Source organism: Thermobia domestica, chromosome 3, assembly GCF_964235325.1.
Source record: "Thermobia domestica chromosome 3, izTheDome1.hap1.1, whole genome shotgun sequence".
In the NCBI taxonomy this organism is placed as follows: domain Eukaryota; kingdom Metazoa; phylum Arthropoda; class Insecta; order Zygentoma; family Lepismatidae; genus Thermobia; species Thermobia domestica.
This window is the reverse complement of record NC_137456.1, coordinates 335275298-335302447: the sequence shown is the minus strand read 5'-3', so window position 1 is coordinate 335302447 and position 27150 is coordinate 335275298. Positions and strand designations below refer to the sequence as shown.

Genomic DNA, 27150 nt, shown 5'->3' with positions numbered 1-27150 from the left:
ATTTAAAGCCATACATTAAAAAGAAAACCGAGACGCATTGAATCGACTTGAAAAACATAAAAAAAAGCCCTTGAATGTAAGACTCACCCTTGGCGGAAAAAAAGCCCTACATAACTTTTAAGAATGAGAAAAGACGAATAAACATGGTAAAAACAAAGAATGAAATGGAAAAATAAAGGAACATTGTACTTACAGTCCTAAGAAAATGAAATGAAATGAAATCTTTGAGTTTTACGTCCCACGATTATACCGGTTAGGCTAAAGGAGACGGTGATAATGAGGAATGAATGAAATGGTGGAATGAAGAAAGTGGGAGGAAACGGGAGAACCCCGAGAAAACCCACGCACACGGTGTTTGTCCACTACGTGGACAAAGTTCACTTGGCGGGGGCTGGGATCGAACCCGGAACCCCAAGCACCAGAGGTGAACGCTCTACCACTGAGCCACCGCGGCCCTTAGTACTAAGAAGAATCCACTCATTTCGTCACTGGAATTTATTCATGTGTATTTACTAGTACCTTCTTCTTAATGAAATTACGGTACAACACGTGCTTCCATAAATTTTATAGCTATCCATTATTACGCTAGTATGCGCACACATACACACAAACACAACCACCCACATCCAACACACACTCACATACACAAGAACAATGGGTTTTATTGACAGTACAAAATTTAGGACTAAACTTTTATAACTCCAATTTAAGACACCTTTATTTTGGAGGTGAAAAATCGAAAAAGAAAGTACATCTTAAAATTAATTAACCTCTGAGGGATGAAAGCGAAAACACATAACCATTAATTTGAATTCTACATTTATTAGTTATATGTACAATGTGCACGTTTTGTCGTATAAAATAATATTCATGCTATTTGTAATGCAACAAGAAACACTGATTGTCTTTATTATTTGTAATACAAACAAGAAATATGTAGACAATGCAAATCTGTTGGTTATAATCTAAAACTTACAGAGATCTTTCAATAATATAAAATAAAAAGAATCAAATTTTTCTATAAATTTCGTATGAAGGAAAACACCTTTCATAGTTATTGAAAGTACAGAAATGCAGCATCATATCAAAAAAGCCTCACGTGCTTAAGTAGGTTAAAAATGGGGACTGCGGTAAGTATCCCACTTATTATCCCATCTATTATACCAGTAGCAGTTTGTTCCATCTTTTAGTTTTCGAAAGAGATGCCTTTACATTGATTTCCAACAAAGCGAGGAGGAACAGGTCAACATGTTTCAAGCATGCCGAATCCTTTTCATCCTCAAACAACAAGGCAGATTGAAGTGAATATCTTTCTACTAACATTTTGAAGATTTGTGGCATTTGTTCATTTGAAGATCTTTATTTTTACTCACGAATGATAAGTGTCTTTAAGGCTAGTTTGCACAACGTGAACTTTGCTCTTTTTTCCGCGGGAGTTAAATTCCATCACCAGCTCTTTGGAAACCAAGCATCAGAGAAAGGTCCCTTTTCCTCCCAACGATGACAGATAGGAACACTGAAACAGAAAAAAAAAAATCATGAACAATCATAGTGCAATTTTTCAGGTGGGGAGAAAATTTTAAAAAATAATTACAATACGTCATGTGTAACTACAATCAATACGCAATAAAACGATTAGTTACTGCACTCGCTTGCATGAAGTCCCACTTTTAACGGCCTTCCAAACAGCGAAATTAAACTACCATTAATTTTAGTTATTCTGTAATAGCTTAACTTTTGATTTTATTGCAGCTGTTAACTCTGATTGTTCAGGAGGATCAAACAAGTTGGGGGATATAAGACTTTGTATATACAGATACATGACAAATAATTCTGAAACACTCATAGAAGGCTACATTACGTATGTGCTCACAATATAAAATGCCACTCCAAGACCAACTTTAGGATGTGAGCTAAAAGTGACGATCAAGTATATTGATACGATATTGATACAAACAAAATGGTGTATAACTTATGTATTCCGAAAAGTAAAAAAATTGTGAGCAAACTGGAGTATCACTTGTTACTGGAGTATTTTTAAAAAATAAAACTTCTAGAACCAGAATTCTGTCATAAGCAGTAGGGTGAAAATCGTCACATTATTTGTTCTGTGCAGGGTTATAAGTTGCGGCAGTTATTATTATTATTATTAATAATAATAATAATAATAATAATAATAATAATAAAACTTCTCATTGGTGAAAATTATATTTTACCCCTCTGTTGAGAAAAATATTTTCGGGATGAGTACTTTTATCCATTCAAAAAAAAAAAAAAAAAAAAACGCGAACACTATAACATGTGATACATTCCATATTAAAGCTTTGCTTATATATAAATACTCAAGTCAAATAAAATAATTGCTGAAGGAATAAAAATTAATAAACACGGAAACCTTCAAAAATCTAAAATAATAAATAAATAAATAAATAAATAAATAGAGTGTATCTGAAGAAGACAAGGGTAGTTGCTGAAACAGTTACATTTAAATAAAATTGGCGCAGCTGTGGCTCGGTGATAGAGCGTTCACCTCTGGTGCTTGGGGCCAATGATTCGATCCCAGCTCACTTCAAGCGGCTTTTCTTGGAGTTCTCCAATTTTTCCCACATTCTTCATTCCACTATTTAATTCACTTCTCATCATCATCGACTCCCTTAGCCTCAGTGCCTGATCGTGGAAGTTAAATTGAATATTTCATTTATATAAAAGTATTGCCTTGTTCAACAATTATTTTATTTTAGTTAAGTACTAATAAAATATTACTACTTTCTTTCTTTTCTTCTTACTCGGCATTTTCTTACATGGGTATTATAAAATAACATGTCAAAAACTCACCTGTCGCAACTTTGGTATGTATGTCATCATCCACAGTGATATTTCTAGAGCAGCTCGACGAGCAGAAAGGGGTCAGGTGGTCTGCTGTTGATCAATTCATCATTTGCAGGAGCATTGGCCACACGCTCTGGAAAGTGGGAGTACATACAAGGCTTATTTTGGCAAATAACATGTATTTACACCTAGGCTTATTACAACGACTAAATACATTTAACATGAAATGAAGCAGTTTAATTTTATGTAAACAGTAAAGTGGGTTTTTACTACATTTTGTATTAAAAAAAATAAAAAACAGAGCTTATAGAAAGAAAAATGAGTTGGCAGGAAAATATCAGCCATAAATTTCACATGCTTTCTGTTCTGGATATTTTCAGTATTAAAAAGGAAGGTGTGAAGAAGAGTCCGAAATCGTCCCAACCTCGATGCAGGAATGGCCACTTCTTAAATGGAAAGATACGCAAAATAAATATTGACAAACTTGTGGACAGATAGATTTTATGGATTATTGTCTGCCCGTTGTGAACAAGAAGCAGGGATCGGAAAATCTTTGAGTTTTACGTCCCACGATTATGCCGATTAGGCTAAAGGTGACGGTGATGATGAGTAATGGATGAAATGGTGAAATGAAGAAAGTGGGAGGGAACGGGAGAACCCCGAGAAAACCCACGCACACGGTGTTTGTCCACCACAAAGTTCACTTGGCGAGGGCTGGGATCGAACCCGCGACCCCAAGCACCAGAAGTGAACGCTCTACTACTGAGCCACCGCGGCCCCATAAGAAGCAGGGATCGGTTTTGAGAACGGAGTGAGAGCGTAAAATATCGCATCTTGAACACAAAGAACACAAATGACTACCTGCGTTTTCGAACGCGGACATTTTCTGACCAAAAACACCAAGGCAAGTAATTTCTTGCTATGTATTGCTTCATTTAAATTCTGCAACGTGAAAAAAAAAAGTTTTTATCTTACATTTATAATACAAGCTTGAAAAAATCAAGAGCTCCAATTCTGGGGTAGGTTTTATTTTTTTAAAAAAAATGAAAAATATCCTACTCTGGGAGGGGCAGTCGTCACCTCTGGATCCGCCCCTCTTGTGTACACACCTTCCTTTTGGTGGCAGCAGATATGTAAGCCCCGAAGCAATGAGGTATTTTTTTTTACTGATGGGGCTGCAGTGCCTCAGTGGTAGAGCATTCACTTCTAGTGCGTGGGGTCCCTGGTTTGATCCCAGCTCGTGCCAAGTGGGCTTTGTGGTGGACAAACACCATGTGCCTGAGTTTTCTCGACACTCTCCCGTTTCCGCCCACTTTCTTCATACCACCATTTTTCACATTTCATTATCACCATCTTCCTTAGGCTCGGTGCCTTTCCTGGGGCGTGAAACTAAATATTTAATTTCATTTCTTCTTAATGATGAGATATTGGTGTTCCACCTGAAAGCAGGTTTTTGACCCAAAGAGACTTCCGTTGTTAATGTGCGCATAAACATTAGGAGGATATTCCCTATGTCAAGAGCTCTCTTAAACACATCTGACTGGAACCAGCACCAGCCCCCAACCACGGTCACTTAATAAGACATTTGGTTTCCTTTGAATCGTTTCACGATTAGCAGTGGAAATCATAATAATATAGTCATGTAGAGGATACTTAATTGAGCTGGAATATATTTTTTTGAACTTCAGTGGCAACATTGATAAGTACCCATCATCACATGCTGGCACTGGAGTAAGTACTGTAATCTAAAATGCGAGGGAGCTGTCTACTCAATTAATGAACAAAATATTCGAACAGTCAAAAACCCGTTACATTATGATTTCCACACCGAATTCTGTAGCACAGTTACGGTAGCCAAGTGTCTTGTGAGGGTGTGTAGGTGCAGCAGGGCGATGGTTGCAGTTTGAGAGTGCTCTCAACTCAAGGTGAACAGACGTCCCGTTTTGGCCGGGACAGTCCCTTATTTTCAACCGTTGTCCCGTTTCTTTCAGATTCTCAAACGGGAAGCCTAAATGTCCCGTTTTTAAGCAAACATGACCCAGGTGTCCCGTAATTATTATTCAAAATATAAATAGCCAATGCTAATTCTACACTCTTCCGTACCAACACTTACTGGGAAGGTTCACCCGTGCCTAGAACTTCTGAATATTCAAATGAGAATTGAGTGTTCTGTGGTTCAAGTGGAAATTGAGTGGGAATTCTGAGTGTTGAAGTAGTTAAAAGTATTGTTGGGTAATACTTAAGTTAGAAACGCTGTGTTATCATTCTTACTTTGTATTTTGTAAATTGAAAACACTGCTGAGTCTCAAAATGCAATGTGAAAGTCACCCCACCCCCCGTCGCCGATTCGTATGCGTCCCGTTTCTGAAAGTAAAAGTTCTGGTCACCTTGTCTCAACTGGGGTAATATCCTCCCATTGATTATGCACATATACAATGGGGGCACTACTTTAGCAAACGGGTCTACCAAATATTCATCTATTTTGTGGATTTTTTCACTAGATTTAAGACAGTAGTGCTACAAAAGGTTAAACAAAACATAACTGAGTGAGCGAAGGGGTTAGAACTTTCATAGGGCTCGTTGTTTCTAACTTTGAAGTCATACACGATTGGCATTGCAACAATTGCCGAGGGTCATTTCCCAAAGAGGTTCACTCGAGCAGTAGGTTCTACCTAACAGAAAATTCATAGGTAACATACGATGTGAAACATATTTTTGTGAAGGAATAAAAGTGTGAATGTCAGTAATTAATGTCAGTACACAGCAAATTGAAATGAATTTTGGGCATTATTCGAGCAGACGGTTCTACCAAATTTTGACATATTTCTTACAGTTTCATATCAGGTTAGAACAATGCATTTCTTTTAGCAGAGCATGAACTAAATCAGAAGCTCCATTAGTGCTTGCAGATTGACTTCAGGCCTCAGTACAAATACAGAGTGGACGTAAAGCGTAACAATTTCAGTGAATAAAAAACACGAACCAATTTATTTCAGCTCCCCACTAAAAAGCAGGGGTAGGAGCACAGCAACAGGGTCCGAACGGCAGCGACGGGATGCGTCCGTAGGGAGCAGGCGCGTCAGCGACGGGGAATATACGTCTAAACGAGAAAAACCACACTTACATATGCAATACTTTCACTGATCACTTAAAATTCATTTCAATATGCTGTACACTGACAGTAATTACTTATATTCACACTCTCATTCCTTCACGAAAAATGTTTCTTATAATATTTTACCTACAAATTTTATATTTGGTAGAACCGTCTGCTCGAGTGAAGCCGCATTTTGAGTGATAGTGAAATCATTGTAAGCGTAAGTGTGCTATTCCATTATCCTTCGCTGACGTGCCTGTTCCCTACGAATGCACCCCCTCGTTGCCGCTCGGGCCCTCTTGCTGTGCTCCTGCACTGATTCCAATAGAATGCATTTGTGCTTTTTAGTAGGCACCTAGCAAAAGTTATTTCGTGTTTTATGCACTGTACTTAATATGCTACGCGTCGGGAAGGTTCTGGAACACAAGTCCCCCCCATATAGGTTAACAGCTAGATTGGTTCTTTTCTGTAGCAAAGTTTAACATTTAATTCACATAGTATTGTTGAGCGTGCGTCAGCGAGTGAAGGCGGGTTAGAGCCCCGCACGGCACGTTGTTTTCTGTCTTTGTTACAATTAAGTGGGAAGGGGTACCTGTGTTCTAGAACCTAGCCCCATGCGTCTACTCTAAATTTACACTAACCTCCGTGAAGTCAATCTGCAAGTAGTAATGGAGCTCCTCATTTAGTGCATATTCTGCTATAGAAAATACAATGCTCTAACCTAACCTGAAAATGTAGGAAATGTATTAAAATTTAGTAGAACCGTCTGTTCCAGTAATGCCTCCAAAAGCATACACTTACTGTCATCTCGTTGTTTGCTTGTATTTATCAGTCTTTCGCCTTGGCAAATAGTACCACAATGCGTGCAGCTTTTATTATACGGATTCATAGTATAAGTAGTAGTAGTAGGGACGGGTTAGAAGCCCCGCGGAGGTTGGTTGGTCCTGTTCTCGACATGAAATAGGCAAATTAAAGACTTGTCCAATTTTTTCCGTATATTTTACAATCTACGGATCTGTATAATAAAACTGCACCACAGAATGACATACTTTCCCATGCATACACACTCCCATATACGGTTTATTGAGAAAAAAAAACACATACATTATCATTTTACTACCTTCACTATTAACATTTTATATAGTATTCTACCTAAAATATTTAATTTCATACAGGCGTCTGCAAATGTTAACCTAATGTAGGTATCCTCGTTCTTTCTACGGAATTTTAATACACTGTAATAAGAAACCGTAGAATACTCAATCTGCTGAATTTTACACAGAATGCACCTAGATAGGAATAGGATAGGAATTATACTTACTTGTCTTAAAGCTGACCTTTATCACAGGTGACTTTAACAAAACACATTATTTATATTCACAAACAATACCATCAAAACACGATTCCGCAAATGGCTCACGATTCCCAGCATGCACTGCTCAAACTGCAGTTACAGTACGGGGAACGTCCGCGCTTTTTAGCACCTAAAAAAGACGTCTATTTTTGGTGATGTCCGACACGTGATTCTTTGTACCATTCTGGCACGTGATAAACACGTACAATTTAGGTCATGTTTGACACGTCATTTTTGTTACCATTTTGGTACGTGATAAAGACGTTCCAAATTTTCAAAAGATGTCATTTTGAATTCGAACCCCAAAAAAAGACGTGTTTATGACGTGACTGTGCTACTTGGGAAGTAATCAATTGTTTGTGTCTCTACGAATATTGAGAATTGTTTGGATCTCTGCAACCACGTCAATTTAAGATAGTATTTCTGAAAAAGAAAAGGAAAATAAAATAAATCCTAAGGTAAATTTTGTATGAACGGAAGTTTCAATTTAAAACAAGTTGTGTATTTCTGGTAGCAGCTTGTATTTGAGGGTCGATCTTTTTCTTCTTTCTTTAGTAATTAGTAGTTAGCGTAGTGTGAAGTATATTGTTTGTTATATTAATGTTAATCAAGTGTTAGGATAATTTAGTTCTTGATTATTGAATTGATATTTCTTTTGTGGAAAGATTTACTTCTATTTTTTATTTTTTGTAACATTTGATCAACTTTTGTGTCTTCAAATCAGATTGAAAATGTCTTCACGAGAGAAGTCAGCTCTTACTCTTATTTCAGATGATAATCTACAATTTGTTACTACTGATCAGACAGGCCACATGACAAATGATAGGGCAATTATGAACCTGACCCCTCCTCGAAGTCACATTTTCCAGTTTTATGATCGTGTAGAAGATAATTCGAGAATTTATAGTTTAGAAGAACCTTTTCCTAGGAACTTTGTTGTCTTGCTCAATCTCCAACACCAATTCCAGCGGAGACTGGTCAACTATTAGAGATAACTTAGGTTTCGGTACAAGGTATTAATCAAAATTACTAGTTTAGTCATGTTACGCCTAGGCAAGTTGAATTTCAGTTTCCATAGAATAGTTCAGAGTTGCCAACTCCTGATAGGCCAACGAACAATAATTAGCGCCTTTCTGATTACTATGAGAGTTTCTTTAGTTAAAAATTCGACTCCTATAGGCATGTTTTGGACGGGTAGGCCAATGCCTCATGATCATAGATATTTTGATAAATTGCCAAATAATTTTTCAAATTATGATAATGATGCTCTGGGTAATATTGCAGTTGTTAGTACAATTCCGCATTATATTAGTAAATATTTTTTCCACAAATTTATTGAATGATTTGAATCAAAAATAAAAGGGTTTAAAGTCATTGATGGAAGAAATAGTTTTTTTTTTTTTTAGTTTTTGATGTTCTACTGATAATTGAATAAATAGTGGAGTAATTTTCTTGCCCAATGACAGTTGTCTATAGTACATTGTTAACACGTAGTGAAGGTGATTCCCAAGTGGAAGTACAATATGCCGTCAATAATAACTCTTCATCGGATTTATTTAAATGTAGAATACTTGATAGATTTGCGTCAAATACAGTAAACATTGCTTAGTATCTGAAAGATTATTCAGGAAACAAAAGTTAAATAAAGCCGTGGATCAGTTTGTGGAAGATTTATTATGCATCTCTTGTTTTGAGATTTAATTGTAGTGATTCCCAGCTTATTAACATCTTGTTAATGGGATGAATCCATCAGTTATAGAATGTATCAGAAACCATTCACCTGGTTCAAGCGTTTCAGCAGTTGTATTAGGTGAATGCTGAGAATACCAGGAAGGCTCAGCGTCAGTACTATCAGTCAGTGGCGAATCTAGAAGGTTAAAGTTTGGGAGGAGGGAGTCAGAACCCAGACTATGATAGGTATATTGTGAGATTATTATAAATTTTCAAAAAAATATGAAAATAATAGCTTCAATTATTATTGTCACTCACAAAACTAGGGGGCCCTAGGCCCCGAACAAGATCCTTCACTGCTATTAGTTGCACAACTCTACATCCATCTCCAAGGCCAAGCATGCAGCCGAAATATTAAAAAAAAAAAAAAAAGAACATTAGAAAACATTGCGGTGGTAATCCATTGAAATCTGAGTTTACATTCATGAATATTTTACCAGTGGTTGTACCCACAGCTGCAAAAGAGGAAACTTAATTGTGACGAGAAAGGAGAAACTACTTAAAATAAGTTTCTGAACAGCTTCCTGCGCGAAGACACAGCAACGACGTCACACTGGAATCCACTAAAGAATTGAGCTTATATCATTCAATACAACCTGGAAAATGCGGTGAGAGTGAAAACAGATTTACCCCAAACTTCACGGAACGACTACGCTATTACCTATGAGAAATTACAATTTGAATTTAATTAATCAAATTATTTCAATAATTACTTTGGATGGATTTTTCCTCCATCATTTTAGCCTCTGTTTATTTCTCCTGCATCTCTGCATATATTTTTCCGCTTGATGCTAATGAATGTCTTGTTCTATACTGTTTCTTTTGTGTGTGTATGTGAAACTACCTTATTTTTGGATTGGATTTTTATGTAAAAAATGGTGAAAAACAAGGACATAAATAAAACTGATGCACGAAAAACATGCATTAGGAACAATTTTACTTACACCATAATAGAAGTAAATACAAAACAAGAAAACAGTTTAGACTAAAATTTCAGAGCCAAAACATCACAGGAAAATTTGAGAATATTCATATCATATTCAGAACATTATATTGCAAGGAAGCGATAAAAAAAAAAAGAAGAATCTAGCTTCGAAAGATGTTTAGTACAAAGTGCAGTATTTGTAGAGGGAAAACTTTTGCCCACAGTCTTCGATAGTAATTAAATGAGAAAGTAGAAATATCTGGGGACATTCGTTTTTGAAATCAGGACATGAAATTGATAGGAAATGTGTCAAAAATATTCTAACATCGTACGAAAATTGAGCGGGAGCCACAACTTGCTATATCTGCCGTTCTCAAATAAATGACATAAGTAAACTTACGTTGTGTGAACTGATATCTTCCTACGTTCTATTGATTAATGCTAATAGCTATTCTTTCTGTGGCAAATAAAACAGTAGGAGTAGAAATAATGTCTTTTTAATGACTATTTAACATGGCCTGTCGGGTTGCAATGATGGGGACTTTAGGATACATGACTGAAATTCAGCTCAAATATAGAAGAGTCAATGTAGATTTCAAAATTGTCCTAAACTGGATGGAATATAGTAAAGATCCACGAAACATGAACATTAATGTCAGTGGAAAATGAATGACAAAAATGAAGTCGTCACCTACCTCAAAAACTATACTAAGGAGGTGGCTAATTGAAAGATTATTTCCAAGGCATAATGAAGAGATTAAAAACAATGTATAGCACGTAAGGTAAATATGGAAAGAACATTCTCAAATGTCAAGTTCTTTCAGTAAAATCAATGATATTGAAAAAGCAGTGGCGGATCCAGGACAGACTTCTGGGGGGGGGTTGTAATACTGCCACTTAGAGTACTTTTAAGAGTTCCAAACTCTCGGATGGGTTTTGTTTATATATAAAATAAGAAAAAGTTCCCTCTTCTGGAGGGGAGGAACAATTGCTCCTCCTGTAAGAAAGTATAATGGATTTTCTGAGAATTACCAAGGACGCCCCACGTGGAGGTTACGTGCTTGAAATATCACACGTCTGGATTTGGATCTCCAGACTCGATTTAGCACCCTATGTGACTTTCGAGCCGATCACGTGACGTAGTCTATATGGGAAATCGAATAGGCTCTTCATATGTAATGAACATATTATTATGGGGTTTTAACGTTATACATAACAGAAGGGTTGAGAATCACCGAAATGACTACAACCAACACTCCGTACAAAAAGTTGCAAAATTTAGTTGTAAATGTGATGGTTTAATCGGTCACATTTTTTTTTTTTGCCAGCTAGCCGACGCTAGCTACTACCCGAAGAGGGTTACGCCCTCTGTAGGGGAAGAGATTTTTAAATAGATTGTGCTGTTCAGGAAGCCGTGGTTGGGATATGGGTTGATACATAAACTTTATTGTTCAATTGTGATGGTCATTATGGCCTTTAACCATAATCATGAGGTAAAGGAAATACATAAGCTTCAGTGAAGGAAAAGCATAACTGTAAAATGATATGAGATGAGAAGATGAAATGAAGTGCGAAACTCACTACAACACATAGGTTCTGTTAGTGGAACAAATGCAGGTTATCTTCTCGCCTAGGGGCGGCGCTAGGCATCAATGAAGACAGAGGAGCCCTGTTAGTACAGAAGGTATTACTGTGCATATGATGGCCATATGTGAGGTAGATGAGCGTCTGTAGAGTATGGTTCGTAATAGGCGGTGTCAGGGTGGTCTGGAGGTACAGTGTAACGGTATAGAGTAAACAGTAATGAGAGCGGCGGGAAAAGAGCAGCAGTAGGGGAGATGCTTCGGGCGTGGTCTTCAAAGGTTTTCTGGAGAAGTGGATGATTGCTGTGCAGGCGCTGGGTGATGTATTTGGTCCGGAGTGTTTCTAAATGATACAAGATGTGTGGAAACGTCAGTCTGTCATAAAGATCTTGAGTGGGACTTGGTAATTTGATACGGAAAGCGATTCGCAAAGCATGACGTTCCAGGATGCGTAATTTCTCATAGTAGAGGATCGGAGCAGATATCCAAGCCGTAAATCCGTACGTGAGAATAGGACGGAGAAAGACCTTGTATGTGTTGAGAATTGTATGAGCATTGAGTCCCCAAGTAGTTCCAGTAAGACGTTTCAGGAGATTGAGGCGAGAGTAAGCCTTCTTGGAGATATCTTTTAGGTGTGCTGTCCAGGTTAGATGCTGATCGAAAGTGACTCCAAGATATTTGACACTGCGAGTAGGGTTGAGCAATACATCTTGCACTGTGAGGTGCAGAAGTCTTGGATTTCTGTGGACTCGGGAACGATGCTTCGGAGCAAGAAAGAGAATTGCTTGAGTTTTTCCAGCGTTTATTTTTAGTCTCCAGTGAGAGCACCAATCAACAAAGGCATTGATAGAATCCTGTAGAGCGAGATTGAGTTGGTGAATGGTTTTCCCTGTTGCAAAGAAAGCAGTGTCATCGGCATACTGGAAGAGTTTAACTGTAGCTGGAACAGGTGGAAAGTCGGAAACAAAGAGAATATATAATAACGGCGACAAAGCCGATCCTTGGGGAACTCCGGAATGGAGAAAAATGGGAAATGAAAAACTGGAGTTGATACAGACGTATGCCAGTCGACATGAGAGAAAATTAAAAATGAATCTGATGTAAGCAATAGGCAATCGGAGCTGTTTGAGTTTATAAATGAGAGCGGGATGCCAGACCTTGTCGAATGCCTTTTCGAGGTCAAACAGGACCAAACATGATGGATTGCCTGTGTTAAAGTGATTATAGATGGAATTGGAAAGGCGAAGCAACTGATCATTTATGCTGAAAGAAGGTCTGAAACCAGCTTGTTCGAGTGGAATGACGTTGTGTAGTGCCAGGTACGGATGAAGACGTTTAACAATGATGCGTTCCAGTATTTTACTAAAGGTTGACGTTAGTTGAATAGGGCGGTACGAGCTAACAGAGGCAACAGGTTTATGTGGTTTGAGGAACATTAGGGTTTTTGAAGTTTTCCAATCAGCAGGTATAAAGCCAGTTCTAAGAATAAAGGTATAGATGAGACAAAGAAGATATAAGACTACGTACGGACTTTCTTTAATGTGTCGATATGTAATAGAGTCCATGCCAGGGGCTGTGTTACGTCTATGAGCTACCACTGAGGTTATTTCAGAAATCGAGATAGGTGCAGTAAGTGGATTGTTTTCGGGTAAAGTGTGATGAACATTAGCCTGCAGATGAGGCGAATCCAGATTGAGGTTGTCGACTGGATGAGATCGATGGGGATATTCAGGTGCGAGAGGTGTAAAGATGTCCTGGAGATACCTGGCGAAAGCATTGGCTTTATCTGTATCAGTATGAAGCGGAGTATTGTTGTCGATGAGAGGATATATTGTGTGAGTATTGAGACCAGTGAGTTGCCGGAAACGTTTCCAATACTGAGTAGGATGTGAAAGAGAGCCGAGATTATTGCATGTTTTGACCCAGCATCGCAACTTGTAAGGTTTAAGATAGTTGTGAACTGTTCGTTGCAATTGTCTGTGATGCTGAAGAGAGTCAAGGTTGCGAGTTGCAGCATAATCTCTATAAAACTGTCGGGATCGTTTTATCAGCGGTAAGTATTGAGGAGGTAATGAGGGTCGAAAATTTGAAACTGTTGATTTGGGGATGTATTTTTCTGTGGCGTTTTGCATAACAGTGACGATAGAGTCCAGAGCATGAGATAGGTCGGATTCAGTGGTCGGTGAAGAAAGATCATTAAGATGATTCTCAAGGTATGATCGGTAGGCATTCCAATCTGCTTTATCATAGCGGTAGGTAATACGGGGCGGCGGCGTTTGAGAAGTGGTATTGCTATGAGTCTGAATAACTAATTTGATTGGAGCATGATCACTACCAATGAGGTCAAGAACATTAACAGAACTACGTTGTGATAGGTTGCTCGAAACAATGACTATATCGGGAGTAGTCTGACTCGTGGGGCGAGTCGGTTTGGGTAGTGGCAAAATCACTCCGGTGGTATGACTGATAATGTAATTGAGGAAACAATTCCGCTGCGTAACTGTCCGGCTATGTAAATTTACATCTGCCATGATTATGTAAGTACGGAAGTTGTTGGAGATATATTGAAAGAAGCTGAATGGAATATCATGACCCGGACGAACGTAAATGGTTGCCACAGTTACGTACAGTGCTTGATAATATAGAGATGTAATAAGGTATTCAGGAAGATTTGGAAGAACTGGAGAATGGCTTCGAAATGGAATAGAGGGCGAAAACCCAATCGCTACTCCCCCATTGGCTCGTCTAGCTGGCATCGTGCTATCTTGGCGTAAAAATTGGAAGCGAGATATGCGGCAGGGCAGTCTATGGGTGAGATGAGTCTCATTTAGGATGAAGGTATTTATGTGTTCTTCTAGTAAAAGCGCTTCAAAAAGCGGCTTATGCTGTGGTAAAGAGCGGATGTTTAGAAATAAGAAAGAGAGCGCCATAATGCAATGCAGAATAATACGGATTGTGACTGGATAGCGGTTAGACTTCAGTTTCAAGGACATTTGAATGATAATATACACTATTGCCTGAATATGTTGGACAGATGTTGGCATGGAAAATTGCCTTGGCCGCGGATTGAATTTGTTGAGCGATGTGATCTCGTAGAAAGGGGTGGATGTTTTGTAGCGAGAGAGTTAGAAACGTCAGTAACTGATGAACAGTGACAAGTTGTTGTAAAGCAGGATTGGTCGGGGGTTGAATTTGTTCTGGTATGCGTAATGGTGCCACAGTCTCCGGTTTCGATGGCCCTGGAGCTGGTTTGGAACGACATTTATAACTGTATGTTGGGTGAGAGTGATCTTGACATGTGGAGCAGGTCGGAGGTAGTTTGAGATTTGTACAGCTGCGTGTAGGATGTGGTCCTGAGCAGTAACCACATTTAAACGGGTTTTTGCACTGTGAAGTAGAGTGCTGGCCATAAACCTGACACCGCTCGCAGCGAAGAGGTAAAGGAGCAGAAGTGCGTGATGGTTCAACGCGATGACGTTGTTTGTATATGTATGCGCCACGAGTTAGTAACTCATCGATAGTCTGTTGAGAGTTGGTTAGTACTCGCACCATGTATGACAAACCATGGTCGTTTTTGATCCTGAGGCATTTAATGACATTATGACCTTCTAGTTTTAGTTCTTCAAAAACTTCCTCGTCAGTGTAACTCGGATCTACCCCTCGTATCACAACAGACAGTGTGGGTGTTTTTCTCGGTGGCGGCGGCTGTTTTTTGCGTTGATCAGTGAGCTTGGTCATAGTTGATTTAGATCCAAAGATCTCAAAACTGAATTTGTTCCTGGTCGTACGCAAAAATTTCGAATCCGGCGTCTTAATAATCATGCCGTTCCGTGTTCTGACAATTTGAGTAATATTAGCCCGAGGCATATACTTGGTAATCTGCACCAAAAGAAGCTTAGGATTCGAAAATTTAGGGTCAAAGTTCTGGAGTAAGAAAGAATAAATTGGTGGTCGATTCGGAGGAGGCAGGTTGGGAAACTAGCGATCATCCTGTATGTGTATAATCATTGATGCTTCAGAGCTTGCATCGCTTAACTTATGCTGGCGTTTAGCAGGCGGTAGCTTGGTGGATGCGATAGGAGAACGTTGACGAGAAGAAGAGCCCTGGCTGGTAGAAATTCGTTCCAGAGAATGGCGTCTCCGTCTAATCGGTTTCCCGGAGGAGCAAGAAGGTTCCGGTGCTATAGGCGGTAAGCCAGAATGTTGTCCAATGATAGGTTGGGACGCCATAAGTCACGGTGAAGATAATGAATGAAATAGTGTGACGAAATGAAAGATGAAATGAATGAATGAAGCTAAGCTTCCAAAAATATGTACACTAATGTGTACGGTAACGCAGTCTCCACTCGAGTGAAACCCTTAATCTCTCCCACTCTCTCGCCCGTTGCTGAGACTTGCCGTACTTGCGTCCACAAATACGTAATAATCACAGCCTGGACTTGACACTGAAAAACAATGCCTCCAATGGGAAAGCTGGAAACCAGCGAAGTATGTCTGCTAACGCTTTTTTTTGTCCGCTAGCAAAAGCTAGCTACTGCCCGAAGAGGGTTATGCCCTCTGTAGGGGAAGAGATTCAGAAATATTATGGCAGTCAGAACAACATACAGATGGGATATGGGTGGTTAAAGGAAATACTTTATTGATAATCAATTAATAGGTCATTATGGCCTTTAACCATAATCATTGTTAAGGTGCAATAGGTACAGATAGAGGAGAAGCATCAAGTTTGGATGAAAGATGAAATGAAGTGCAGATCACATCACAACACAGAGGTTCGGTTAGTAAGACGAATGTGTGTTATCTTCTCGCCTAGGGGCGACGCTAGGCATTAATGAAGACAGGGGTGCCCTGTTAAAACAGTAGGTGTTACGGTGCATATGATGGCCAGATATGAGGGAGATGAGCATCTGAAGAGTATGGTGCGTAATATTGGCTGTCAGGATGGTCAGGAGGAATGGTGTAACGGTACAGAGTAAGCAGTAATGAAAGCGGAGGAATGAGAGTAGCAGAAGGGGAGAGCTTACGGGCGTGTTCTTCAAATGTTTGCTGGAGAAGTGGATGATTCGATTGCAGACGGCAGGTAATATATTTGGTGCGAAGTGTTTCCAGATGGTATAAGATATGCGGAAATGTGAGTCGAGCATAGAGGTCCCGGGTTGGACTGGGCAGCTTAATGCGAAAAGCTATACGCAAGGCATGTCGTTCAAGAACGCGTAGTTTCTCATAATATGATGGTGGTGCAGATAACCAGGCTGTTAGACCGTAGACAAGTATAGGGCGCAGAAAAACTTTATAGGTATTCAGGATAGTAGTCGCAGAGAGTCCCCAGGTTGTTCCAGCAAGACTTTTCAACAGATTTAGACGACCATACGCCTTTTTTGAAATATCTTGTAGATGTGCCGACCAGTTAAGGCGGTGATCGAAAGTAAGGCCAAGATATTTAACAGTACGAGAAGGCTTGAGTGGTACATCTTGAACAGTGAGATTTAAGAGCCTGGGGTTACGGTGTATACGGGAACGACATGTTGGAGATTGGAATACAATAGCTTGAGTTTTCGTCGGATTTATTTTCAAGCGCCAGTGAGAGCACCAATCGACAAAAGTATTGATTGCTTCTTGTAAAGCCAAATTGAGTTGGTGGATAGTGTTACCAGTGGCGAATAAAGCAGTGTCGTCTGCATATTGAAATAGCTGTACTGTGGCTGGAACAGCAGGAAAGTCGGCAACATATAGAATGTACAGTAATGGTGACAAAGCCGATCCTTGTGGAACCCCAGAATGTAGAAAAATTGGAAATGAGGAGTTGCAATTTATGTAGACGTAAGCCAGGCGACAGGTGAGAAAATTGAAAATGAAGCGAAGATATGGAAGATTTAATCTGAGCTGTTTGAGTTTATATAGAAGAGCAGGATGCCAAACCTTGTCAAATGCCTTTTCTAAGTCAGACAGAACCAAGCAAGATGGATGTCCTGTATTAAAATGATTGTAGATGGAATTTGTAAGGCGTAATAATTGGTCGTTGATGCTGAAGGAGGGTCTGAAACCAGCTTGTGCGAGAGGAAGACTGTTGTGAAGTGCCAGATAGCAATGAAGACACTTGACAAGGATACGCTCCAAAATTTTACAGAAAGTTGATGTTAGCTGAATAGGCCGGTAAGAGCTGACATTGTGGGCCGGTTTGCCTGGTTTGAGAAACATAAGGGTTTTGGACGTCTTCCAGTCAGCTGGGATATAGCCGGTGCGAAGAATAAATATATAGATGAGAGAGAGCAAATATAAAACAGTGTAGGGACTTTCTTGAACGTGCCTATATGTGATAGAGTCCATGCCTGGAGCAGTGTTGCGCCTATGAGAAACAACAGAAGTGATGTCAGAAATTTGAACTGGCTCAGTAAGAGGATTATTCTCAGGAAGAGTGTGTTGAATATTTGGTTGTAAATGCGGAGATTCAAGGTTTAGTTTGTCGACGGGATGACGACGAGGAGGCAAATCAGGTGTGAGTGGTGTAAAAATGCCTTGAAGATAGTGTGCAAAAGCATTTGCCTTATCAGTATCGGTATGAAGAGGCGTATTGTTGTCTATCAGAGGGTAAGTTGTTCATGTAGTTTGACCAGTGAGTTGCCGGAAACGCTTCCAATACTGCGTTGGATGAGAAAGAGAACCAAGATGGTTGCAAGTTTTTATCCAGCATCGTAGTTTGTAAGCTCTAAGGTAGTTACGAACGGTACGTTGTAGTTGTCGGTGATGATGCAAGGAGTCTAGGTTGCCAGTAGCAACGAAATCCCTATAAAACTGACGAGAACGTCTAATCAGCGGCAGATATTGAGGAGGCAAGGATGGCCGAAATATAGAAGCAGTAGACTTAGGAACATATTTGTCGGTAGCGTTTTGCATGACAGTAACCAGAGAGTCGAGAGAATGGTAAAGTTCTGACTCAGTAGTAGGTGGCGATAGATCAGAAAGATGGTCCGTGAGATGCGATCTATATGCAGGCCAATTTGCTTTATCATAGCGATAGCGGTAAGTAGTTCGGTTATGTGTATCCTGAGAAGTATTGGCTGAGCGAGTTGTAATAAGTAGTTTGATGGGAGCATGATCGCTACCAATGAGATCAAGGACCTCAACACTGCTACGATGATATAGGTTATTCAACACAATAACGATATCCGGGGTAGTCTGACTAGAAGGCCTGGTATGTTTTGGTAGTGGCAGAGTCACGCCAGTAGTATGGCTAGAGATGTAATTAAGGAACTGATCTCGCTGATTGGCTGGTCGGCTATGTAAATTCACGTCTGCCATGATTATGTAGGTGCGAAAGTTATTCGAGATGTATTGGAAGAAATTAAGAGGAATATCATGGCCAGGACGGATATACACAGTAGCAACGGTCACGTAAAGTTCCTTATAGTATAAAGATGTGACAAGATGTTCAGGAAGATTTGGAAAAGCTGGTGAATGACTGCGGAATGAAATGGAAGGAGAAAATCCAATCGCTACTCCCCCGTTAGCTCGCCTTGCTGCTATCGTGCTATCCTGTCGTAGCAATTGAAATCGAGGTATGCGACATGTCAGTTTGTGTGTGAGATGAGTCTCATTTAGGAGAAATGCATGTATCTTTTCTTCGAGCAGAAGCGCTTCAAAAAGCGGCTTGTGTTGTGGTAGAGAACGTATGTTCAAAAACAAGAAAGAGAGCGCCATAGTGCAATGAAGAAAGATAAGATGGCTTTCAAACTTCGGTTTCCAATACATTTGAATGATAAAGACATTATTACCAGAATATGTAGGACGGATGTTGGCGTGGAAAATTGCCTTGGCTGCATACTGAATTTGTTGAGCGATGTGGTTACGTAAGAACGGATGAATATTTTGTAAAGAGAGAGTGAGAAATGTTAAGAGCTGATGAACAGTTACAGGCTGTTGAAGTGCTGGATTTGTAGGTGGTTGGATTTGTTCAGGTATGCGCAGTGGCACTACTGTTTCTGGTTTTGATGGCTCAGGAGCTGGTTTGGATCGGCATTTGTAACTATATGTCGGATGTGAATTTTCTTGACATGTGGAACACGTCGGAGGTGATTTTAAATTTGTACAACTGCGTGTAGGGTGTGGACCTGAACAGTAGCCACACTTAAATGGATTTTTGCACTGAGAAGTAGAGTGCTGACCATAAACCTGACAGCGCTCACAGCGAAGAGGTAATGGGGAAGAGGTGCGAGACGGTTCTACACGATGGCGCTGTTTGTAGATATAGGCACCGCGAGTAAGCAAGTCATCAATAGTCTGCTGTGAGTTAGTAAGGACGCGCACCATGTATGTCGGACCATGGTCACCTTTGATCCTGATACATTTGATGATAGTGTAGCCTTCTAACTTGAGTTCTTCAAGTACCTCATCATCAGTATAGCTCGGATCTACACCACGAATAACAACAGATAGAGTGGGCGATTTTCTCGGTGGTGGTGGCTGTTTGGTGCATTGGTCACTCAGCTTGGTCATGGTAGATTTTACTCCGAAAATTTCGAAACTGAATTTATTCCGGATTGTACGGAGAAATTCCGGATCCGGTGTTTTGATTATCATCCCGTTCCTGGTCTTTATGATCTGATTGATATTGGCACGAGGCATGTACTTCGTGATCTGAACAAAAAGAAGTTTCGTATTAAGCAATTTCGGATCAAAGTTTTGAAGTAAATAAGAATAAAGAGCTGGTCGACCCGGTGGAGGCAGATTAGGAAATTGGTTACTGTCGTGAATGTCAATATGCATTGAGGATTCGGAACTAGCGTCACTGATCTTATGCTGTCTTTTAGCAGGCGGAAGTTTTGTTGATGTCACTGGGGAACGGGAGCGAGCTGAAGAACCCTGGCTGGCAGAAATCCGCTCCAATGAATGACATCTTCGTCTTATCGATGTCCCGGAAGAGCAGGAGGGTTGCTGTATAACTGGTGGTAAACCAGAGTGTTGGCCACTCACTGGTTGAGATGTCATAAGGCACGCCTGTGCTCGTGATAGTCTCCGTCCTGTAGTGAGTTGAAGTGAAAATGATGATGATGAAGAAGAAGAAGAAGAAGAAATGATATATGAATGATGAAGCTAAGCTTCCAAAAATCTTGTACACTTGTGTGCACGGTAAAGCAGTCTCCACTTGGGTGAAACCCTTAGTCTCTCTCACTCTCTTGCCCGTAACTAAGACTTGCCGTGCTTGCGTCCACAAGCACGTAATAATCCTAGCCTAGACTTGACACTGCAAGCATTGCCTCCAGTGAGAAAGCTGGATACTACAGAAGATGTGACTCTGCTAACGCTTTTTTTTGTAATAGTAAAGGGTTAGGGATTTAGGGAATTCTTTATTCATCATTTGTTGTCATCGTGATAATATTCCTAACCCTAGCCATTAGAGGGTTACGCCCTCTCTTTGGCACAGGTGTTATTACACATTAGTTTCATTGCATTGGTTGATGGACTATGTGCAATTGTGAAATGAAAAGGTTGATGAAAAAATATATACATATCTAAATATGAAATCGTGTAGAAAACATTAAATATAAGTGCAGAAAAAAAGGAATGCATATACAATAAACATACATATATAAGGGGTGCAAGTACGTTTTTTTTTTTTTTTTACTAAGTAGAGAAAAGAGTGTATAGAGTTGTGTGCTTATGAATAAATATAATGAAGATGAAAGATGAAGTGAAGTGCATGCACGCCACAATCACAGACACAGTGTTAATAAGACAAATGCATATTAGTTCTTCTGTCTCGGGGCGGCTCGAGACTGATGGTGACAGGGGGAAAGCCCAGTGTTAGTGATGAAATTATATATGGTGCAAAGATGGAAACAAATGAGGAAGATGATCCGGTACATGATAAATTTGAAAGATATCGCGCTCGTCGGCGGTAGGATGCTCAGTATTGAGATACAACGTAAGAAGGATATTTAATGGTGTGTGCAAGTACCTATACGGGGCGTCAGTGTCAGCATCAGCCTGTAAAGTGTCAAGAAAAAAAGGATGTGAAACAGTCAGACGAGAGAGTATGTATTTCAAACGGATATCTGCGAGATGTTGAGGCAGTTGAGGAAAATCGATATGCTCATAAGTGAGAAAGTTTGGATATGGTAGCCTTATGCGATGCGCAAGTCGAATGGCATGACGTTCGAGTATTGACAATCGGTCATAGAATTTCGTGGGAGCGTTGCACCAAGCTATGTGTCCAAAAGTTAAGATGGGCCGAAGGAACATTTTATATGTATTTAGTAGCAATGGCGCGTTTAGGCTCCATGTAGTTCCAGTAAGGCGATGTAGAAGATTGAGTCGGATAGTAGCCTTTTGGGATATTTTCTCAAGATGAGCCTTCCAATTTAGTTTGGAGTCGAATACAACCCCAAGATATGTAGCCGTTGAGGTAGGTTGAAGATGATGGTCATTAAGTGTGATTTTGAGGTTTCGCGGATTGCGATGAACCTTGGAGCGGCGTTTCGGGGGTAAGAAGACCAATGCTTGTGTTTTCTCGCTATTGACAGTAAGCTTCCAAGTTTTGCACCACTGCATAAAGTCGTTGAGAGTGGATTGCAATATCGTGCTGATCTGATGCATAGTCTTGCCGAGAGCTAGAAAGGCCGTGTCATCGGCATATTGAAATAAAAACACGTTTTGCATTGGTTTAGGTATATCAGAAGCATACAGTATGTATAAGAGCGGACTGAGGGCGGAACCCTGTGGAACCCCACAATATGGAAATATAGGGTGTGAAATAGCAGATCCAATGTAAACATATCCTATACGATTAGCTAAAAAGGAATATATAAAGCGTAAGTAGCAGATCGGGAGGTTAAGCTTCTGTAACTTTTGAATAAGGCCATAATGCCATACTTTATCGAAAGCCTTTTCAAGATCCATTAAGACTAGGCAAGATGAAAAAGCCTTGTTATATTGATTTGTGATTATAGTAGAGAGCCGAAGTGATTGATCATTAATTGAAAAGCCTGGTCGAAAACCTGCTTGGTGTATGGATAGTAAGTTATGCTGTTGGATATGTAAATGGAGTCGCTGGACAAGAATTTTCTCAAACAGCTTACTGAAGACTGATGTTAGTTGTATTGGTCGGTAAGACGTCACGGCGTGTGCAGGCTTTTGAGGCTTAAGAAACATACAGATTTTGGATACTTTCCAATCCACAGGGTAAAAGCCTGTACGGAGGATAAAGTTGTAGAGTGCAACAAGTAGTACAAGTAAAGAGAGAGGAGCTTCTTTAATTAGCCGGTACGAAATGTGATCGATGCCAGGTGAAGTATTTCGTTTCTTATGAAGTGCACGTTGAAGTTCATGGGTAGTGATAGGTGCTGTAAGAGGATGGTCGATATCTATGACGTGTGAGAGTGATGGTTGTAAAACTGGAATAGAAGACAAGTCTGTGCGTTGACGAGGATTATATGATATTGCAGGCGTAAAGACTGACTGTAATTGTGTTGCAAAAGCATTAGCCTTATCTTGGTCTGTAAATAAAGGAACAGTATTGTCCAAAAGAGGGTACGATATTTTAGTACTTTTGCCCGTTAGTCTTTGGAAGGTTTTCCAATAACGGCTTGGTGAGGCTTCATCGTTGAGTTTATTACAGGCACTGATCCAAGTGCGACGTTTGTATGCTGTAAGATAATTTGTAACAGTGCGTTGCCATTTTCTGTGTTGATGAAGACATTCTTCGTTGCCCGTGCGTTTATATTCTCGAAACTGTTGTCGTGATTTCTGTATTAGAGAGAGATAGTGTGGAGGCAATTTTGGCTTAGACGGATAAATTTTCTCTACAGGTATAGCTTGTTGAGCACCGCTACGTACGGCGTCCGTGATATGGTTGACAACATTATACATTTCAGTTTCTGAAGTTGGTGGTTGAAAAGTGGAGACACGGGTATTGATGGTGTGTCGAAATTTAGGCCAATCAGCTTTATCATATCGGTGGATAATATGAGGTTCTAGTTTTGGTAGAGATGGACGAATCTTTTTGATGGTGATTTTGATGGGACAGTGATCGCTCCCGATCGTGTCAAGAATCTTCACCTCACAGTCGCTCATAAGCGTGAGAGATGTGATTACTACATCCGGGGTTGTTTGGCTAGCTGGTCGAGTGGGACCAGGAAGATTATGAATGTGAAGTTGTAACGTATTGGAAACAAAATCCGTAAAACGTTGTTTTTCTCTAGCGCTTCTGCTATGAATATTAATGTCAGCCATGATGATTATATTTTGAAAATTATGGGCTATATAATCGAAGAAAGTAAATGGTATTGGATGACCAGGGCGTATATATATAGTAGCTACATTGACTGTAAGAGAAGGATAATATATGGAGAATAAGAGGTGTTCAGGAAGATGTGCAAATACAGTAGGATTGTACTGTCGATAAGGACGTTTGGGAGAAAAACCAATTAACACTCCTCCTTGAGCACGTGCGTGTATATCATAGTAATCACATCGTTGAAGTTGGTAGCCAGAAAGTCGTGCTGAAGAGCCTGGTTTTAAAGCTGTTTCGTTAAGGGCTACGATATCGATTTGTTCTTCTAACAGAAGAGGCTCTAGAAGTACTTTATGCTGATGGAAAGATCTGATGTTAAGAAAAAGTAAAGTCAGAGCCATAATATATACTGCCATATTGGTTTTAGACTGCTGTTTCTAGAGGTGCGATGTGGAAGTGAACGAAAGGTCCTGAATATGTTGCAGTAAAGTTAAGGTTAAAGAGAGATTTGGCTGATGAAATGGCAACACGAAGAATGTGCTCTCGCTGAAAAGGAAAAACATTTTGTAACACAATTGTGATGTAACGAAGAAGATCTTCGACAGAGAGAGGTTGTGCGAGAGACTGTGAGGGTGGAGTTGCTTTGTCAAAGCTTTGTACTGGCACTGTTAACTCTGGTCGTTCCGGTTCTGCGCGAGGTTTTCCCTTACATCGGTAGCTGTATGTTGGGTGATTTTCGTTACAGGTGGAACAGTTTGGTTGTTGTTTTTGATTTTTACATGATTTTGTGTCGTGAGGTTGACCGCAATAGCCACATTTAGATGGATTAGGGCATTGGTTTGTAAAATGAGCGTTATAAGTTTGGCAGTTCTCACACCGAAGTGGTAACGGCCCTGGTGTCTTGGAAGGCTCGACACGATGAAGTTTCTTATAAATAGGAGCACCATGAGCTAACAGATAGTCCAGAGAGGTCTGATTTTGCGACAAAACGCGTACCATATAAGTAGGGCCAGTGCTATTTTTAATGCGAATGCATTTGTGAACCTCGATTCCTTCTAGTTTGAGTTCTTCAAGAACTTCTTCATCGCTAATTTCTGGTATCACACCCCGGATAACAACAGAAAACATGGGTGGTTTTCGAGGAGGGGGTGGTTGTTTTGTCTTCCGATCTGCTTGTTTCGTTAATTTAGCTGTTTTACCAAATATTTCGTAGGACGCTTTGTTTCGGAGTATTATGTCAAAATTCGGGTCTTTAGAGCGAATTATGAATCCATTTCTAGTTTTAACAATGGTTTCCATACTAGCTCGAGGCAGATACTTGATTATTTGTAAGAACACCATTTTAGGATGAGTATATTTGGTATCGAAGTCTGTGAGCAGAAAAGAATAGATTGGTTCTTTGGCTGTATAACAGGATAAATTGCCAGAACCAGTGTCCATAGCCGAGTCCAGGTTAGTAGGCAGAACAGGAGACCGAGATCTATCACGAGGTCGCTTACTTGATTGAACAGAATCGCCAGAATCATTACGATCTCTGGGTCTAGTTGTTCGTAAATTGGGTTGGCTGCCCCACGAAAGATGCCTAGTACGTCCGGAGCGAGATACAGTTTCACGCTCTACTGCAGAAGAGCTAGGAGCCGGCGGCCCCACGAACTGGGGTAGGTTCCTGTGCATTGGTCAAAGGACCAGCACAACCTATCCGTGTGATTTGACAAGAATAGTGATGAAAATAATAATGAAGATGATAAGGATGATGATGATATTCCAAAAATGCAAGCGACCCTCCGAAAGCGTCAGCTTCCGTCAATCCCCTAAATAGCGTATGTCTGTGATGCTCACAAGTGCGTATGCTACACCTGATCCTCGCTAACAGATTAACAGCTATAAGAGAGGCTGGGTTCTGCTCAAAGGGAAAGAATGTTGACCTGCTAACGCGCCGTAGCTTCTTACAAATATCTAATACGTTGCTATATTAGCCGCGAGTACTTAAAATATCTACCACTTTATATAAAAACGCAGAAAAATGTTTATACTTTAAACACAGCGTTCAGATAAAGTTTATACTGTAAGTTAAACTTGAAGTTTATATTAAAATATCTGCAACAGTTCTGTATTCTTTCGCGAAATAATTTGGCTCAAACCTCCTGCCATCTATGTTCACATTTATGCTTTATACATAAATACTATAATTCGTTATGCCTCATGGTTACAGAAATATGAGGAAATAAAGAGCGATATTATAGGTACGTGGGACTAGAGTACTAGACGACCCAATTAAAAAAAAATAATTAAGTTTGTCCTTTATTCAAGCTAAATGCTAACAACGCGAACACTACCTTGTCGCCGAAAGAGATCAGCGTCACGTGGTTTTTGAGAACAACTGAAAATCGAACGCGCGCTGGCTTTTTACTTCAATATAAAGAAAAGCGTCTCGCAAGTGAAGCGTGGGTTGCCCGCACTACAGCTTGCGCTAAGCAGAAATAAGCTTTTGTGTATAAGCCAAAGCGAAATAAAATCAAATAAAAGCGACAGGCAAGCTTGCGGTAAGCAAACATGCTGTCTGGGTAGAGACAGGGAAACCAAAACTTAGAAGGGGGGAAATTCCAAGGCTTCCCTGGCTACAAATAAATCCCTGGCTATTTTAGTGCGCCTGCGTTAAGAAAAAAAAAAACTTCATTGCTTGATTCTTCTGCTTGTTGAGTGCTCTCTCCTCTTCACCCTTATGCACGCTTCGTAAACAGGACGACGAAGCTAATTTGTTTCCTTCCCCTTTCTCACGGCATGACATCTTTTAACATCCAGCGATCAGAATCCAAGGCTTTAGCCATACAAGCGAACAAACAACAAAGTCATAGAAAAAGGTGTGGTGCCGTCTATTCTCTAATTATATACAAATTGTTTCAAATGTATTTACAACTATTTACACTGGCAGTCTTTCTTACATATTTTCATATAAAAACAGAATTTGGGGGACTTTGGAAGATTGCAATCACCTGCGTGCAGTTAGCACCCCCCCTTACAAAAAAATAAATAAAAATAAAAATAAAATTATTTTTATGTCAATCGTGTGATCAGGTATGCTCAACAATTTTTACGGTTTGATTAGTTTTACTAACATAAATATAACTATATTTAGTAGGGGGGACTAACTACATGCTAGTCCCCCTTCACGACTGATTCTGAATTTTTCGATGCCAATGCAGTAGCGTCATTTCAAATTTGGCTAGGGGGGCAAGACCTCTTGATATATGTAAAATTTCGCGTTTTTCACTGACTTACTACTATTCTATTGGTAAAATCTATATAAATCTCAAACTAAGGGTTGGGCTAATGCCTCTCCCTGCCTCCCCCCTAAATGACGCCCCTGTGCCAATTGTTCGATCAGGTTTGATAAACGATTTT

General features: G+C 39.9%; 1 long non-coding RNA gene across 1 annotated transcript; it reads right to left on the bottom strand.

Moving 5' to 3' along the window:
• Positions 1–826: 826 nt before the first annotated feature.
• LOC145681236 (uncharacterized) lies at positions 827–10865 on the bottom strand. Its single transcript, XR_014130744.1, has 3 exons — positions 7248–10865; positions 2836–2962; positions 827–1516 (listed from the first exon to the last, which is right to left on the bottom strand). It is a non-coding gene; the product is annotated as an uncharacterized LOC145681236 (long non-coding RNA).
• Between the last annotated feature and the right edge of the window lie 16285 nt (positions 10866–27150).